Source organism: Mugil cephalus, chromosome 3 (genome assembly GCF_022458985.1).
Source record: "Mugil cephalus isolate CIBA_MC_2020 chromosome 3, CIBA_Mcephalus_1.1, whole genome shotgun sequence".
NCBI classification, from domain to species: domain Eukaryota; kingdom Metazoa; phylum Chordata; class Actinopteri; order Mugiliformes; family Mugilidae; genus Mugil; species Mugil cephalus.
Window position 1 is genome coordinate 29,529,187 of NC_061772.1, and position 16,516 is coordinate 29,545,702.

General features: G+C 42.7%; 1 protein-coding gene across 4 annotated transcripts in view; it reads right to left on the reverse strand.

The window, feature by feature from the left end:
• Positions 1 to 16,516, reverse strand: part of large2 (LARGE xylosyl- and glucuronyltransferase 2) — a 91,153-nt gene that overhangs the window by 31,694 nt on the left and 42,943 nt on the right. The window contains exon 1 of one of the 4 annotated variants that reach the window (XM_047581103.1): positions 3,266 to 3,494. The exons of the other annotated variants lie outside the window; for them this stretch is intronic. The gene's annotated coding sequence lies outside the window, so the exon portion shown is untranslated. Of the gene's footprint in view, positions 1 to 3,265; positions 3,495 to 16,516 lie in introns of those variants that run through there. 4 annotated transcript variants of the gene reach the window in all.

Below are 16,516 nucleotides of genomic sequence, written 5' to 3' on the forward strand. Positions count from 1 at the left end.
CACGTCAGAACGGAGAAACCACTTCCTGTTCTCCATCCCTCCATCATTCATCTCATCTGCTTCTCCTCAACTGAGGAGGAACGAGTCTTTCTTTAGCCGCAGAGTTCAGAGCAGATAGTGATAGAATTCAGACTCAGAAAACAAAAGGACATTCATGCTCATCCCTTAAAATAAATAAAACAGATCTGCAGAGGTGCAACATTTCTGTAAATGTCTTGTTTTTCCTCCAGGTGTGGAGGCGTTTTTGGTTAATTTTGTTGTCTGATAACTCGGTGTCTTTGTTCTCACAGGTGTGGTGGCATCTTCAGTTCATTTATTCCCTGGGAGATTCCTGTGGTTTGTTTTGCCCCCAGAGCGGCGGCGCTTTGAGCTTGTTTGTGGTCATTGGCTCTGGTCTGGTTTACGGTCAGCGCTTTTAGTTAAGGTTTTCACTGAATAATTATTTCACACATAGCATCCAGTCTCTGAGTGGTTTTCCTCTCCTGGCAGCTATTTTCTTTTGTTTTCCTCCCTTCATCCCCTGGTTAATTCCTCGGGATCATAAATAAAAAGCTGCCAAAAAGCCTTGAGGACTGAATCAACCTTAAAAATCTAAATTTATATACTACTATATAATACTACTACTACTACTATATATTTTAAACTTTACTACGAAGAATCAGAACAATGTTTGGCCGTTTAAATTCATATTTGAGCAAAGCTTTATTTTCTGGGTAGTTTTCTTTAAATTTCCAGATGATTTGCTGGTATCGAGCTCTAACGATATAATCAGGACGTTACTGTGGTTATTAGAGCTTGTTGGTACGTTTCACGTTAAAAAAAAGGAAACTGTGTGTTAGGTGAGTGAATGGTGGTTCATAAATCAGTATTTTATCCAAGTCACAAACACAAAGAACTGAAAATGTGCTTCACCGACTCTATTGTCTGTGGAAATTAGGTACATTTTACAGCCTGTAGTGAGAATTGGATGTCAATATATTTAACCAACACTGCGTAAACATTGACGTTTTAAATCAATATGTATTGATCTGTCAGTGGATCCATAACGTGCGGCACTTCAAGAATTTCCTATGAGCATATTTAGGCAGCTAAGACGGATGTCGACGTCAGTTTACAAACTATCATTCACGAGCACAATGCGTCGTTTTTCTTAAAACCCTTACGAGCACCTGACGCTTCCTCCATCGACTGCCTTGGAAATGCGCCAGTGATGCAAAGGTCAATACAAATTTAGAAAATTGTCTAGACAACAAGAGACACTCAAGATAAATTGTCACATAATGATCGTGTAATTCTCTGTGAAGTGGTTTGTGACAAAAGAAAAGATGAGGCGCAATTTAATCCAACAAAAGTGAAGGCAGGAGCCTGAGTGTGAGCCAGATGAGGTGTTTTCTTCAGGAACTCTTGGTGCTGACGGAACGAGGTGTGTTGAATGTCTTGGAAAAAAACATCGGCCGCGACAAAAGACTTAAGAAACGTAACGTCTTCAGCTCCAAGGTGCCGGGAGGAGAAACCTGGGATTCATTCATGTGGATGTTACTTAGACCAGACCAGACCCAAAACCCAAACCTGACTTCCAGTTGAATATTCCAACTCAGAATTCGGAAATTCCGACTTCTGAGTAAAAATGGATGCATGCTAGCATGCTAGCATGGCTGTAGCCTACTATTTTCACCGAATCACAGACAGAACATTTGTATTTTATCAGCTGACATTCCTTCTCTTTACATTTCATTTCTGCCGTGTTTTCGTTTTGTTTGGTAGTTTTCCGTAGTAATTCCACTGTCGGGTTCGTCCCCTGATCTGATTTTTATTTGACTCCTTTAGGTCACAGGGCTGTGCTCGACTTAATCTGCTGTGTTGTCAGCACACCACTGCTCTGCGAGGTCGAGGGTATTTCTTTGTGATTTACCAGAGAAAGCTGAGGTAGGATTAGTCGCTTTCTGAACTGGGGCGACCTTTTCATTTCATTTCCCCGCTCGAGTCCCACAGACGCAGGATTCACAGCGACGCACCGTCCTCTCTCTGTGTCTCCGTCTCACTTCTTTAATCTCTACATGTTCTTTTGAACCATCAGCTCCTAAATTGGACCTAGAATCCTTTTTATAATGTATGTTTGTCCTTTAAGTTAACGATGACTATGTCCCATTTATTCTGCGGCTATGAAGCTTATGAAAGCATAAACCCAGACCAGGAAATGTAAAAGTCTTTTGGTTGTTTGTGCACAGTAGATTAAAGTTTGAGTACAAATCTGATCAGAGCTAATGAGCTGCACGTCTTTGAGTTTATATAAATTCTGTCTATTTGTGTCCTAGCGAATCACCATGAAACCACACCGGACCATAGATGGTATATTCCTCAGGACGTCCTGATACTGGTGCCAATAGCATAGTTATGGTCTCCAATACTGGAGGCACTGGTCTGGGTGGAGGCTACATGTCTAAGTAACATGCACAGGAATGAATACCAGGACCAACAGTTTCACAGCAGAATGTTATGGCTGATCAATGTATGGAGAAGAACCTTATTGGTAAGAACCTTATTGGTGGTGCAGCTGGGAAAAGATTTCAATTTCCAGCAGATCTGAAGCCACTTTGTAAAGAAATATGTTCCGTATTGATTTTTTTGTAAACACGTAGAAAAACTGATCAGGTTGGACTCAAGAGAAATGTTGAGTCTTTGAAAGCGCTACGAACTATATTCCATTACTGCAGGTTGGAAATGTCACAGAATACTGAAACCTGGATGAATTAAATCAAAGCCAAACACGTGAAGGTGGAGCTGAAAATCCAACATGTGGTAAGACATGGAGACACACAGACACACTGAGGCAGACGTGTGTGAAGACGCCTTGTAATAACATCTCAAAGTCAAGCAGATAAATAAGAGTCAGCTGCCGCATGAGACACGAGAATATTATCTGATGGATCAACAGACAGGGAACCTGAATCTGAAAGAACAACACAGTGGAACGGAGGTGGATTTAATCTGTGTTGCATTGACTCAGCTCTGAATGGAGCAAGCCGCACTCCTCCTCCACCTCCTCCTTCTGTACACACACTTATATATATTCTGATAATATCTCTTCCACTCCTGACACCGTTCCTCAGGTTTTACATCGCGCTTTATTTCCAGTTCTGCGGTTTCAAGAATAAAGCTCACGACGCAGAAACGAGCAAAGGAAAAAATTTAAAACGCTCACACACACACATGCAGAAGCTGGTCCCAGCGAGCGGCGGCGGAGACCTTTGCCCCGTCGTCTTACCTGGATACTTCCTGTCCCACGCTCTCGCTACGATCTCAGCATGTGGCTACAAGTCCAAGTTCAGCTCCACAGAACAAACCAAGGGCTCTTCCTCCTCCTAATCCTCCCGTTCGATCTCTGCGACTCAGACAATAAACTCCACAGTCCTTTTATCTCTCTGCAGACTTTTGTCCCAGTTCTTCAACCTCTGCCGCTGCTTCATGCCCTCCTTTCCTTCTCTCCTCCTCCTCCTCCTCCTCCTCCTCCAAGCATGCCATAAATCGCCTCCACCTCCTCGGAGGGAACGGCTCTGGTTTCAGCCCCCCTCTCCTCTCCCTCCTCTTGTCCTCTGGCTTTTAAAGAAGCGAGTTCAGCGCCGTCAGACAGATGGGAGGAGAAAGGTGGAAAGAGGAGAAATAACAGGGAGAATGAAGCGGTGTCACCTTACACGCTGTCAGGAGCACAACAGAGGAGCTTTGTGGGACTTTTTCTAAGCTGTGGAATGCGAACGTCTTTGTGAACAGTTTGCTCGTGGAGGCTCACAAAAGTTTTTTTTACCAGATTCTTTCTGCACGGACGTTATTTGCCGGACAACGAATCCACCTGCCGCTGGTTAACAGTGTTGATGTTAGTACTGTTGTTGATGCACATGTTTCTGCTGTTGTGAATTCAGGTAACATCAAGAGAAAATGAGCGCAGATGCCATGTCGACCTTAGGAGGGGGGAAATGGGTCGTGGAAAGTCTGGAGGGCTTCTGGTCACTACTGATGAACTACAAAGCAAGAACTGAACAAAGGATGTTGAGGGATGTTCTGGATCAAGTCTGATCTGCAGCAGCTTCAACTTGAAGGAGGAGATGCCATCGTGACATAGGTGACAGTGTCGAGGACTGACAGGGTCCATGATTAGATGCCTATAATGTGTTTGTTGCGTTCTCATCCAGGAATCTTCTTTTGTAGAGTAGCATCTTAAGGTGTGGATGAGGTAAAAGGATTGTTCCGAGGTTCTCAATCATCCACATCAGGGTGCATCCAAAAAATAGGGATGTTCGGTGCCAATCAAGGCATTTTTAATATTACTGCATTTCAGCCAAGCTATTTATTTTGACTCTGCCGGGAACCAAATCCACGTCCTTTGGCAGCGTCAAAATGCTTCTTCCTCTTCTGGTTTATTGACGGTTGGCTATAAGCATGAAAGCCGCCGGGTCAAAGGCTGCAGCCAAACAACAACAACCAACACTGAACGCTGCAGCGTTTAAAAGAAGAGAAACGTTTCCTGGAGACTAATCTTCCAGAGAGGGTTGGGGAGTTCATGGCAGCGTTGGAGGACCAGAACATTTCTGGAGTAGAGAACACGAGGTACGAGCTGCCCTCTCCACATTAACTTAGAACGATTTACTGGACTGAATCCAGTCGACTCCAGGAGAAGACAAGGAAAGAGTTTAGGATTCTATTAAAGATCAGATCAGGACTCAGTATTAAAAGATCAGTATCGTACCAGGAGGTAGAACATCTCGATCAGGACATCCTTAATATGAACACATCTATCTGATCCCAGCATTTTATTTAGCATCCATGGAAACTGTTAGACAAGGAAAGACTGATCTTTGATCTGAGCTACGGAACAGGAACTTTTCAGGAACATCTGAGATCTGAGGCTGATACTCAGTATTATGAACAGATGCTTCTCAGATGGAAAATCAAGTCCAGTTGTTCTTGTTTCATCTGGTTTATTAGACAATGTTAGAGAACCATTAACCACAAAAACAAGATACCACCAAGGTTCATTTAAAACCTTAAACCAGACCTGACTCCTGGGTTACTGACTGCAACTGGAATCTTATTCTACACAGTCATGGTTTGATTTTAAATTTGCAAAAGCTACAGAAACAGCAGCACTATTAAAACGTCTAAATATCCGCTGCTGTATTTACTTCCTGACCAAAGGTTGATCCTTTCAGATCTGTTTCGGTTTGTGTTGGGTTCATGAACTTTCTGTTTCACTGACTTGGTCAACAGTTATCTAATCTAACGACCTACATTAGTTCCTAGCGTAACTCCCAGTTTAATGTATAACTGGTCCAGGAAACTGGCCTTGGACGAGTTCCTGTGACTGTTTCCTCACCTGTCATAGAAAACCTTTAACCAAACAAACCTGAGGACCTGCAAGTATTCGCTCACAGCTCCGTGTTTGCCAAACGTGATTTCACTCGGAGTGAATGCATCCATCCCTCAGTTTTTTCCTGCGCCCGGAGGCATGGAAGTAAGCCCTGTTTTATCAAATACACCGTGAGGGAGTGGGCGCTCCGTAATTACAGAGCAGACAGACCTGCAGTGTTTGGCAGCAGCGTGCCGACAACCAGTCTGAGCACGCCGCATGCCTGAGCTAACGAAGCTCCGCTGACGGATGCTTCATTACGGACAGAGATCAGTGGAGTGGATCAGTGGGGAGGCTGGGAACCGGCTGCAGTTCTTATCTTGTCTCTGGAAACAGCTAAACGCACCAACTGATGTCTTCAGAGAAACTGAACGCTGCACACAAACACCACTACAAACACGGCTTCTAATGAAAACTGTGAGCGTGGCTCCACCTGGATCCTCTGTGATTCAGAAGGTGATTAGAAGTCACTGTCACTACAGCTGTTATTACAAACATCTATCACCAACACAATCTCTGCAATGGTCTGTTTCTTTGATTGTTGTTTTCAAAAGAGCGGAAATATGACACCGCTCTGTTCTTCTACGCCCAAAATCTGAAATATCTGTTAGATTCTTAAAGCATTATTGTATGTGTGTCCATCAAGGGCTGTCGTTGCTATGGGGTGGGGGGGTCCTGGTCTGGTCTGGTTTAGGTGGGGGCTTACATGTCTAAGTAACATCCACAAGAATTGAATGTCAGGTCCTAAAATTTCCCAGCAGAGTACTGAATTGTCACAACATGATTTAAATGTTATTTACGTCTCCAGTAGGTGGTCATAAAGTTGTGGCTGATGGGTCTGTATATGTATTCCCACATGATACTGCACACAGTCCAGGTTAATGAAATGTTGCTCAGAAGAAGAGAATCCTTGGGTATTTCAATGGGGATCATGACCCAGTCTCATCACCACCATCATCTATTAATAATAAAAGTCATTATAACAATAGATTTAATTAACTGTATCAACACAACGCATCACCTTCATGTAAGACAACAAAAAAAGAATAAAATTAAAATAGATGAAAGCTGTTTGTGGGCAAAATCACTGCAAAAATAATAATAATAATAATAATAATAATAATAATAATAATTAGCCTGACGTGCTTGTACCTTCACTAGATACTGAGCCTCATCATGGACACCAGATGGTGAAAAACACAGATCAGTCACTGGATTGGTTTTAATTTGGGAGGAGTTTTTCTAAGACTAATATTCTCTATAGAAACCTATGGACTGACCGATGGTACCGATTAATACTGCACATGGGTTCATTGACAACAAGACAAAGAGAGGAAAACTTAGCCACAACAGATCTGAATGAGCTCATGTTTCAGGCAGATATCGGTTTCCATTAAAAACTAAAAATGCACTGAATCCATCAGACCAAACTAAATTACACTGCGTATGATAAACAGTAGTTTTGAGTCTTTCTCAGCCTCTGCAGTTTGAGGTCAACACTGTAACCTCTTGTGTATCTTTAACTTTTCTTTTCCATCCAAGAAAGAAAGAAGGAAAGTGAGAAAAACTGAAGGAGCAGAGCAGTGAGAGATATTATCCCCCCTCCGGAGATAAAACCAGGTTTTAAGTCAGCATCACATTTTTTTATAGCCTTGTGTACTCTGACTGGAGTTGTGTTGGTGCGAGAGGATCAGGTAACGTTCCTCCAGACGACTTGACAACTTAACACCAACACTTGGCTCCTTGTTATGGGGTCAGAGGTCAGGTTTACTGGCCCGGTGGGGGGGTGGGGGGGAAGTTCCTCCAGGCTGGTAGCACATAAACAAGAGGTGACGAGGTGGAAGCTTGTGTTTCCTTCGTGGACGCTGGGACAGGCTGGTGGTGGTGTGGAGGGCGTCAGTGGACGGGCGAGGGCAGGGGTGAAGGGTTTGATTTCCTCCTTGCACCTGCTGCCTCCCGCCCCCCCCCCCTCCAGAACTCCAGGGAAGTTTGAACTGTGCAGACCAACCAGCCAACAAACCGAAGAGCACTGTCATCACTGGGATTGTTTTTTTTTTAAAAAAAGAAATAATTACAAAAATCTCAGATGTTGTGATTCTGAAATCGTGGAACCCGATGACATTTTCACCAACGGCCAAAGGAAAACTAAACCACAGGTGCAGGATTATGATGTTTACCTGAAAGCTTTCAGTGAACTACTGCAAATATTAACTCCTACAATCTGAAGCTAATCCACAGGAGCAAGTTATGTAACAACGACGAGCAACATTCGAGCTGTCAAATCTTTAACGCTGTTTTTAACACACGCATTCTGTATTACGACCTCAGTTTGGGAAAACAGGACCTGATCAAAGCAGCGTTAACGCTGTGGAAAGCAAGCAGACAGCGAAGTGCACTCACATACATCACCTACTGCATGACCGTGAAACACATATAAAACAATATTCAGAAGAATTATGAAGAAGAAGAATTAAGCTGAAACACTTGAGAAGAAGTAAGATGAAGAAATTGATCTTTTGAATTAAAAGTTAAACTTTAAAGTTCCTGATGCTTCTTTAGAGAAGAACTAAATTATCTGTTTACTGTCGATGTGAATGAAGTTATGAAGGGAGCAGGGAGCTTTCTTAGCAGCTCAGATCGAAGAGTAATAAAAACTTCCAGCTGGATTCAAAACAGATTAATTTGCATTAACTATGAAAATTATGCGATTAATCACGATTAAATATTTTTAATCTTTGCACAGACCTAGTGAATACATTTGGGATAAAGGCTCAAAAACTCTTAAATAGACTTATGAACCTATGAAATGTCGACTACCTATCTAGTTTTAATACTAATGCTATGATATAGTAAAAAAAAATAAAATAGTTTGATAAGGAAACCAAAAAAAAATTTTAAAGTTTTCCTGCAAAACAAAAAATCATTTTTTTTTCCTGTTAATGCAAAGCTAAGCTAATCACGCTTGGCCTGAGAACGGTGTCTGTTCCGTTACACCTGCAAAAAAATATATAATAATAAAAGATGTGCATTTTTCAAACTGTCAAATTATTTGTTTAACTCTCAGGAAGCAAAGTTTTGTTCCCTGCTAGCGGCAAGTCTCTGCATATCTAGTGCACATAGCCACTGTATTTGTGCTTCCAGACATTTTGATATCCCAAATGACATAAGGCATTCTCTAGCACCGGCATGAACTTAAAAAATCAGAGTCAAAAAGACAGAAGGAAGGAATCCTGAGAGGACGAAGAGGAAGAGGAAGAGTCCTGACCTGAGCTCTTATTCAGACCAACCTACACAAACAGCCTGGTCTGGAGAATAAATAAAGATGCATCCACCCAAGAGACGACAATTACAGGAGAAGGAAACTGTGACCTTCATCACGGTAACACATGCACCAAACATAAATTTGGTTCCGTCACATTTCCATTCTTTTTTAGGGTCTATGCTTTGACTTCGACGTCATCTCATTCAGTGCGTTTAAATGCATGTGAAAAAAAAAAACTAATTATTGCCTTAATCAGACTATAACAGGAGAACTTAAGTGCAGGTAAACACGTTACTCCGATTAAAATCAGAGTTCTCATTATCCCATTGTGACGCCCAGATAATGCGATTGGAATTCGGTTTTCTCCCACATGTATACAGTGAATCACATTTTTAATAATAAAGTGTGTGCGCATGTTCCACAACTGCTGCACTGGTGTGTGATCCCGGAACAACAACATCCAAGAAAGCTGGTTGCAGTAGAAGAAGAACCGTCTGAGGGACAGCGCGGATCTTACCTGCACCAGAATTACGTACGAGATTAAAAAATGTGCTATTATCCGTCTGGTTGTTGTTTGAAATGCTGGTCTGCTGCATCAACGATTCTAATTTATTATAAGATGTAATAGGTCACCAGGAAATCGGGCCGTATTAACGTGATATTAACCTGCTGAAAAGACACGTATCGCCACCTAGTGTGGAGGAGGAGAACAGTTATTCGATTTCCTTGCGCTGCATGTAAACTGGGACAAGGACTGTAGTCAGAAAGTCGAATTTTGAGCATAGCTCGATTAAGCTCTGCATGTAAACGCACAGTGTCTCTGCAGTAGCTGCCGACCTACACAACCAGCTCATTATTTATCTCATCCTAATTCAGCTAAAATGTGCACTCCACTTTTTGGATGGAAAGCACAAAACCCAGAGCAGGAGTTAAAGGACAACTGCAGCCGAGCTACTTTAGATTCACTCAGCACAGGATCGGTGTTCGATAGCGCTGCAGAGTATCTCTCCATCACTCTCAGTGTAAACATGTGCTGCCCTCTGGCTCTGCTCTGCCCACCCACATGTAGCGTATAAATAATACGACAATCACACTTCATACAACGCACATTCTCACACAAGAGCTCTTGTGTCTGCCTACACAGAGCGGATTCATATACACAGAGTCCGCTTATGGACAGCAGAGAGGGTCAGAGGTTCTGTTGAGAAGCTATTCTAAGAAATCAGCTGCTGTATTTCCACCTGATGTTTGAGTAAATTTATAATGTCCTTCAGAGTAAACGTACCTGCAGAACCGCGGGGGTTTACGGGCCGGTCAATCAATACCGATGACTCAACCGTTCCTTGGCCGGATGGCTGAGACCCTTGACTTTTAAAACTTACTTTCTTGCACAAAACTTGTTCTTGGAATAACTGCGCTCCCTCCGGAAAGATAACATGAACTCGTAAAAAGGTCTGCCGGTGTTGCAGCAGCAGCAGCAGCAGCAGCGTACGGGATCTGGTCCAGGCTCTCGTTTAGCCTCGTCCTGTTTGAGCAGCTATCTGTGCACATCCTGCTCACACCCCGGGAATTCCTCAGTGCACTGCTGGCTTTAGCACTGAGCTGAGACTGATGCACGGTCACACAAAACAGAACAAACCATTTAACCCACACGCTTCTATCAGGAATTACTTTAGGAACATATGGTATAATATGTTCAGGATACAAACAAATATCAAGAATGGAAGAGAATCAGGGCGTAAAGTGGATCCACACCACAACACTCATTCAGTACGTTTACATGCACATGAAAACTGCATCGACAACTGAAGTGCATGTAAACACGTTACTCTCCTTATCTGATTAAGACGCCCAGATAATGAGATTGGAAACTGATTTTCTCCGACGCCTTAATCAGACTTTAACTGGACAACGGAAGAACCACCTGAGGGATAGCGCCATCTTATCTGCACCAGATGTTACGATCAAAGCTGAACTATTATGCATCTGGTTGTTGTGAAAGCTCTGCCACATGAACAACTCCTTTATTATATGATGCAATAGGTCAACCAGAAAGGGGCATATCGCCACCTAGTGTGGAGGAGGAGGACATGTTCCTGTCAGTTATTCAGTTTTCTCTGTTGCATGTAAACTGGAACAAGGACCACATTCAGAAACGCACTCACTGGAATAAAGCTTGGTTCATACTCCTGCAACCAGCCTGTGCTGTCCTGGCATTGCTCTGTAAGTTCACCACTAAAACCGTAAGTGACAACAACTCTGTGTTGATTCGTAGTAGCTGCAAGAAGAAGACGGCGTACCTACACCCTGGGATGTCCCAGTCGGTATCAGGGCCAGATCGGACTTCAGCTAAGACTGATCTGGAGCAGTTATTTATTTTCGCTCTGCTGTAAACTAAAACCACCTCTGTGAACATTTCTACTTCCTCCTCTGTATTGGTGGAGCTACTACAAACAGAATCTATGGAATCTAGACAACAAGATGGGAAAAATGATTAATAATATGTTTCTTCTGATGGAATATCCATTTTGAATACCTTAAGATCGTGAATGACTTCTGTACTTAATTGGAAATGGATCATTACTAACATTGTTTTTTGACTCAATTGTCCAATGAATTATCACTGATGTCATCTGATGTACACACACACAACTTGTACTTTAAGCCGCATTTAAATTTTACAGTGATTTATAGTATTGCATCGTGAAATCCTCGCCAATACCCACACCTAACAACAACAACAACAACATGAGTTTAAAAACAGTGCAGAATATTAACAGAGCGGTATCCGTCCTACCTACGACACACAGAAGTGGCACCTGACTTCAAGATTCATGCAACATTCGAGCCGGGCTAAGCGTGGCTACATGCTACACTGTGTGTGACTTTACGTTGTCGTTGGTGTTTTCTCTTTAAACATTAACCACATATCCGGCGTCACACTGGTTGATGCTCCGTCATGCCTGTCAGGTCCTGGGTGTCACTTCATATCAGGCTCCTTTTGAAAATGAATCACAGCTTGTTGCTCTATCATCTCTGGTGTGACAAGTGTCATTTGTGTTGATTTTAAGTCTCTTTGCAGCAGCTTCGTGTCTTTGTGTAGTTATTTGGTGTCTCTTCGCGATACCTTTGCATCTCTGTGAACATACTGCGTCTCTTTGTTCTGTCTCGGGCGTCTCTGTGGCTGGTTTGTGTCTCCTAGCCGACCACCTTGCTTTTGGCCCCGAGCCCGAGCCATGTCTGCACATTTCAATAGTCCCTCTATGGAGGACGCATGAGTGGCTGCAGTTTGTCTGGATCACGTTTGCTCCACTATCAACCCTGACATGGATCCGATTTGAGGAGATCGAGTCTTGACCAGACTCCCGGTGTCCTCATTAGAGGAGGGAACGTGTCGATAGAAACGTTACAAGGATCACACCCCAGACTCTAACGTCTGACCGTGTGCAGAAATGACTGAATGACTGGTTTAATTCGTTGTTTAATTCAGACACTGAAATAATTCAACAAAAGCCGAAATTGGACTTTTGTTGCACTATTTGATCCGTGCACCCGCAGACAGACGTTGAATGAATTTCAGTGTCATTTTAATCAGGTGGAGCCTTGATAAGATGAAGAAGCGATAAGAAATCTGACTGTTTCCCAGGATGCAAACACACACACACACACACACACACATGCTGCCGCTGCCCTGCTAACCCCGCGTGCAGCCTCTTCCTGTCGCTCGTCTTAATAAGCTGCTCTCTGCTGTCACGGCTGTCAGTCGTCAGCGATAACACGACCAGACAGCAGCATGACACGCTCTGCATAGGAAACACACACTCGGCACAGCACCAGCCTCCACCAGCAGGACCGCGTCCAGCACAGCCAAGGCTGCAGCCAATTGATGTGAAAGCTCCACAGGTCACAGATATTACCTCCTCCTCCTCCTCCTCCTTCCTTTCTCAAAATCCCCGCAGTAAAAAAAAAAAACACAATCAGCCCGTAGTCTGAAATTTCATCTACCTTACGCCGCCTTGTTTCAGAAAACTGGCAACAACGTTAACTGGAACATGTGCATGAAGCTGCTCAGTCATCCAGGTGATGGTGGATCCAATAAAAACAAGATGAAACAAGAGAAACTGGACGTGTAGAGTTTCGTCCACGTAGCTTCTAAAAGACCAGGAGGGAGGGATCAACTTAGTCCCCCCGTCTTTGTGCCAACACATCGTTGGAAAGCTTCATTTCTTGGGATTAGAATGATGAGTTCCATTTCAGGACATTACCATAACTGCAGGTGCAGGAAACACGTGTGTCCAACAAGTCGCGAACATGAAAATGTGTGCGACTCGTCTGTTGAGCCTCACAGCAGATAAAACTTCAACAAAGTGAAATAGTTAGTTCACACCGAGCATTTCGTCCACTAAGACACAACGTACGCTGCAGCAGACTTTTACATTTTACGTTAGAAGCAGTTTCGTTTCCACATATTCTCCATTGTCATGTGGCAGCATCGTGCGTAGCTACGGCTCAAAAAGCATTCATGCCTGTGCACTGGTGTGTCCGCGCAGTTAAACAGTTGCCACGGAAACACTGAGCATGAAGGTGTAACCTTTCATCAGAGCCCAACATCATGACTGACTGGTTACCAGCGGCCTCCAAATGGCACACTTTTGGCACGCCTGCTGCTGCAGGAAAAAAAATCTGTGTAAAATACTGATTTTCTGTCGGATTATTGTCAAATTTGAAGTGGGACTAGATGAGACGTCAGGTTTTCCAGTTCACATCACCGTCACCGTCACAGTCATTTTGAAGGCAGTTGTTACTGGAAACAAATTAGGTGGACACATTGAAACTCCCATTCACCTGAGTTCTGAATGTTAGCGCTACGTTTCCATGGTTTCATTAGGTGTCAGCATCCCGGTGAACGTTGGCTTTTAGCCGCGGAGAGAAAAGAAATGGGCAAAATCTGAGGTGGATCCATAATACGGATCTTTTATAGAGACCGTTTCATTTCTCAGACATTACCACCTACACTGACATTGTTAACTACAGTAGAATATTTACCTCTGAGATGTAGTGGATCAGAAGCAGAAGCTTTAAAAAAAACAACAAAAACACAAAAACTAACTGTCATTTATGATATTAATGTTCATCCATTTCGGTGAATTTTACACCTGAGTTTATTTGAGAGCTGTAACGAATAATTTGAATTTGAATTCTCCAGATCGGGGTCGAGTTCTGTCAGATGTTTATTGATGAAGTGGTGGGAGCAAACAAACGCTGTGTTTGGAAGATATTTTAGTTTTAAAGCCATAAGCCGAGCCAGCTTTCATTCGTGGTTGCTTGGTGCTGTTGGAGTTCAGGGCATTAAGATGCAGGGAACGGGCATTCCCATTGTAGTTGTAGTTGTTGGTGCTTTTAATTGTTGTGGCAACCAACAATGGCACAAGTTCAACCTGTTTGTTTTGTTTTTGTTAATTAAATGACTGTGTTTGCCTGGTATTTCCCCCCCGTCTACTTTAGATTATCTGTGTGAGCAGTAGTGGGACACCAGAAGGAACTTCTGTCATGGAAACTTCCATGTGCTTCTGCAGAAATATTTGGATTGTTGGGTGTCACATTGACTGTGTCTGAAATCGTTCACTAACTCTCTGACCTTTACTCCTCACGATTCAAGATTCAAGATTCAAGATCACTTCATTGATGCTCACAGGCAAATTATTTTGTCCAAGAGTCTCAAGATCATAAAGAACATATATGAACCAGACACAGACATAAGAATAAGAGTCAAATAAAATAAAATAAAATGATCTTAAAAACAGAATAAGAATGAAGTACTTTCTTTGGGCATTAAAGGTAAAAACTCCAGGAATGGTCAGGGCTCAAATAAGACCATCATCTTTGTTATTTTATTATTTTAGATATTTTTTTTAAATCCTTTATGAGCTGAATTTGGAAGCTTTGGAAGAGACACTAAATTTTACAGCCAAGTGTCTTCTGTTGGATTAAAGATGAGACTAGACCTCAGCTCCTCCCGATGCTTCGTTATTCATCAGGGAGCAGGCGCTCGCTCCTCTCTGATGCTGCGAGACCTCGGCGGCGTTCTGTTAATGTGGTGAGTCACATGCTGCTATTTCCGTCCAGGACGCATCAACGCAGCCTGGAAGGAGCTCGTGCTTTAAGCCTTCAGCTGGACCGAGGTCTGCTCAGGACGCCCATGTTCCTGGGATTCCTCTGATTAACGAGATCACGTCGAGGAACGAGCGCCGAGATCAATGCTCCTCCCAGAACAAAAGGAGGACGCGTGATTTATAGATCTGTCAGATGGTTTATAATTAATATTTAATCGCGTTTTACTTGACAGCAGAACTTCATTCATTATTTCTGGGATTAAAACAAAGAGTCAGCTTTTTTATTCCTAGAAACACTTATAAATAAAACACAACCAGGATATAAACGAAATGAATTTAATGAAGAATTTACTTTATATCACAAATGTTCTGTCGTAACAGACGTTCAACTCAAAAAATAACTGACAAACTATAACAATTATATTATTAAATTATTTCCTCCTGACTGATGAAACTAACAAACGCTGAATAAGATCTGAGGTTTTAAGAATTGTCTGTTGTGTTGATCATTTTAAAGATGAAAGACAAAACAAACCTGCAGAATAAAAATTAAAGGTTGAAAGTAAGAATTTAAATAAAATAAAAAATGTTTTCATGAGACTGAACTCTAATTTTAATAAATTGTAATAGATGGAAACTTTTCTAATTATTATTATAAATTTCTAATTATGTTCCTTCTTCACAGATGCAGCTCTTTTCAAAGACAGTTTCTCCAACATCTTTTAAATCTTCCAGTGGTCAAACATTGACTGGACTGAATCCAGTTCCATCTTAGAGGATAGAAGAATAAGGAACAAGATGTTCCAACGTTCACTATTAAAAGGTCTGTATCAAACAAAACTCCAAAAATCCATCAGTGACGTTCACAAACACAACGTCGACGTTTTAAAAACGTTCCTGTAACCGTTGAGCGTTAATGTGACAAGTAGCTGAGGCCGACCAAACATTAATGCTGTTAATGCTCTGTTACCATTTTCATTTATATTTCCACTTATGTTATAGTTACTATGGGAAATAACCCGGGACCTGAACGCATCATTTCGTTCCATCTCATGCGTCTGTGTGGCCACGAATCACAAAAATAAAAAGGTATTTTAGGTCCAGTGTGTGACAATGAGTTTGTATAGTTAAGACAGAATCAGAAGTCGTCTAAAACGAACGGCCGGTTACACCCAGAGCCCAGAGCGCTGAGGAACACAACGAGCTCTCTCCTAAAGATTCTCTGCACTGACTCGTCTTCACGTTCAACCTGTTTTTCTGTTAATTTCAGCATCAATCAGACGAAATGAAATTTCTCCTCCTTCAGGTGCTGATCTACGGGACTCACAAAGCGGTGAGAGGAGCCTGCTTCAGGATTCGATTGTGAGATTGTGGCGAAGCCTCGGATCAAATGTCAAAGACGCCAGAGGGCGAGAGGAGGCGCGGAGGAAAGATGCGGTGGAGGTGGAGGTGGAGGTAGAGGTGGAGGTGGAGGTGGAGGTAAATGATTAAGTATAGTTGTGAGTTCATTTCCCCAGCGGAGCCCCGGCTCCATTTCTTTCCTTCCGCCAACAGAGATTCATCTTCCTGACAGGGAGGAGGAGGAGGAGGAGGATGCTGATAGTAGACGCTGTGAGGCGAAGGAGTGGCAGACATCCATTAATAAGAGCTTTCCACTGTACGCATCACACGTCCTCTTTCTCCATCTCCGTCCGTCACTCTTCCCTCCTTCAATCTTTTCTCCTCATTTCTGCGTCAGTC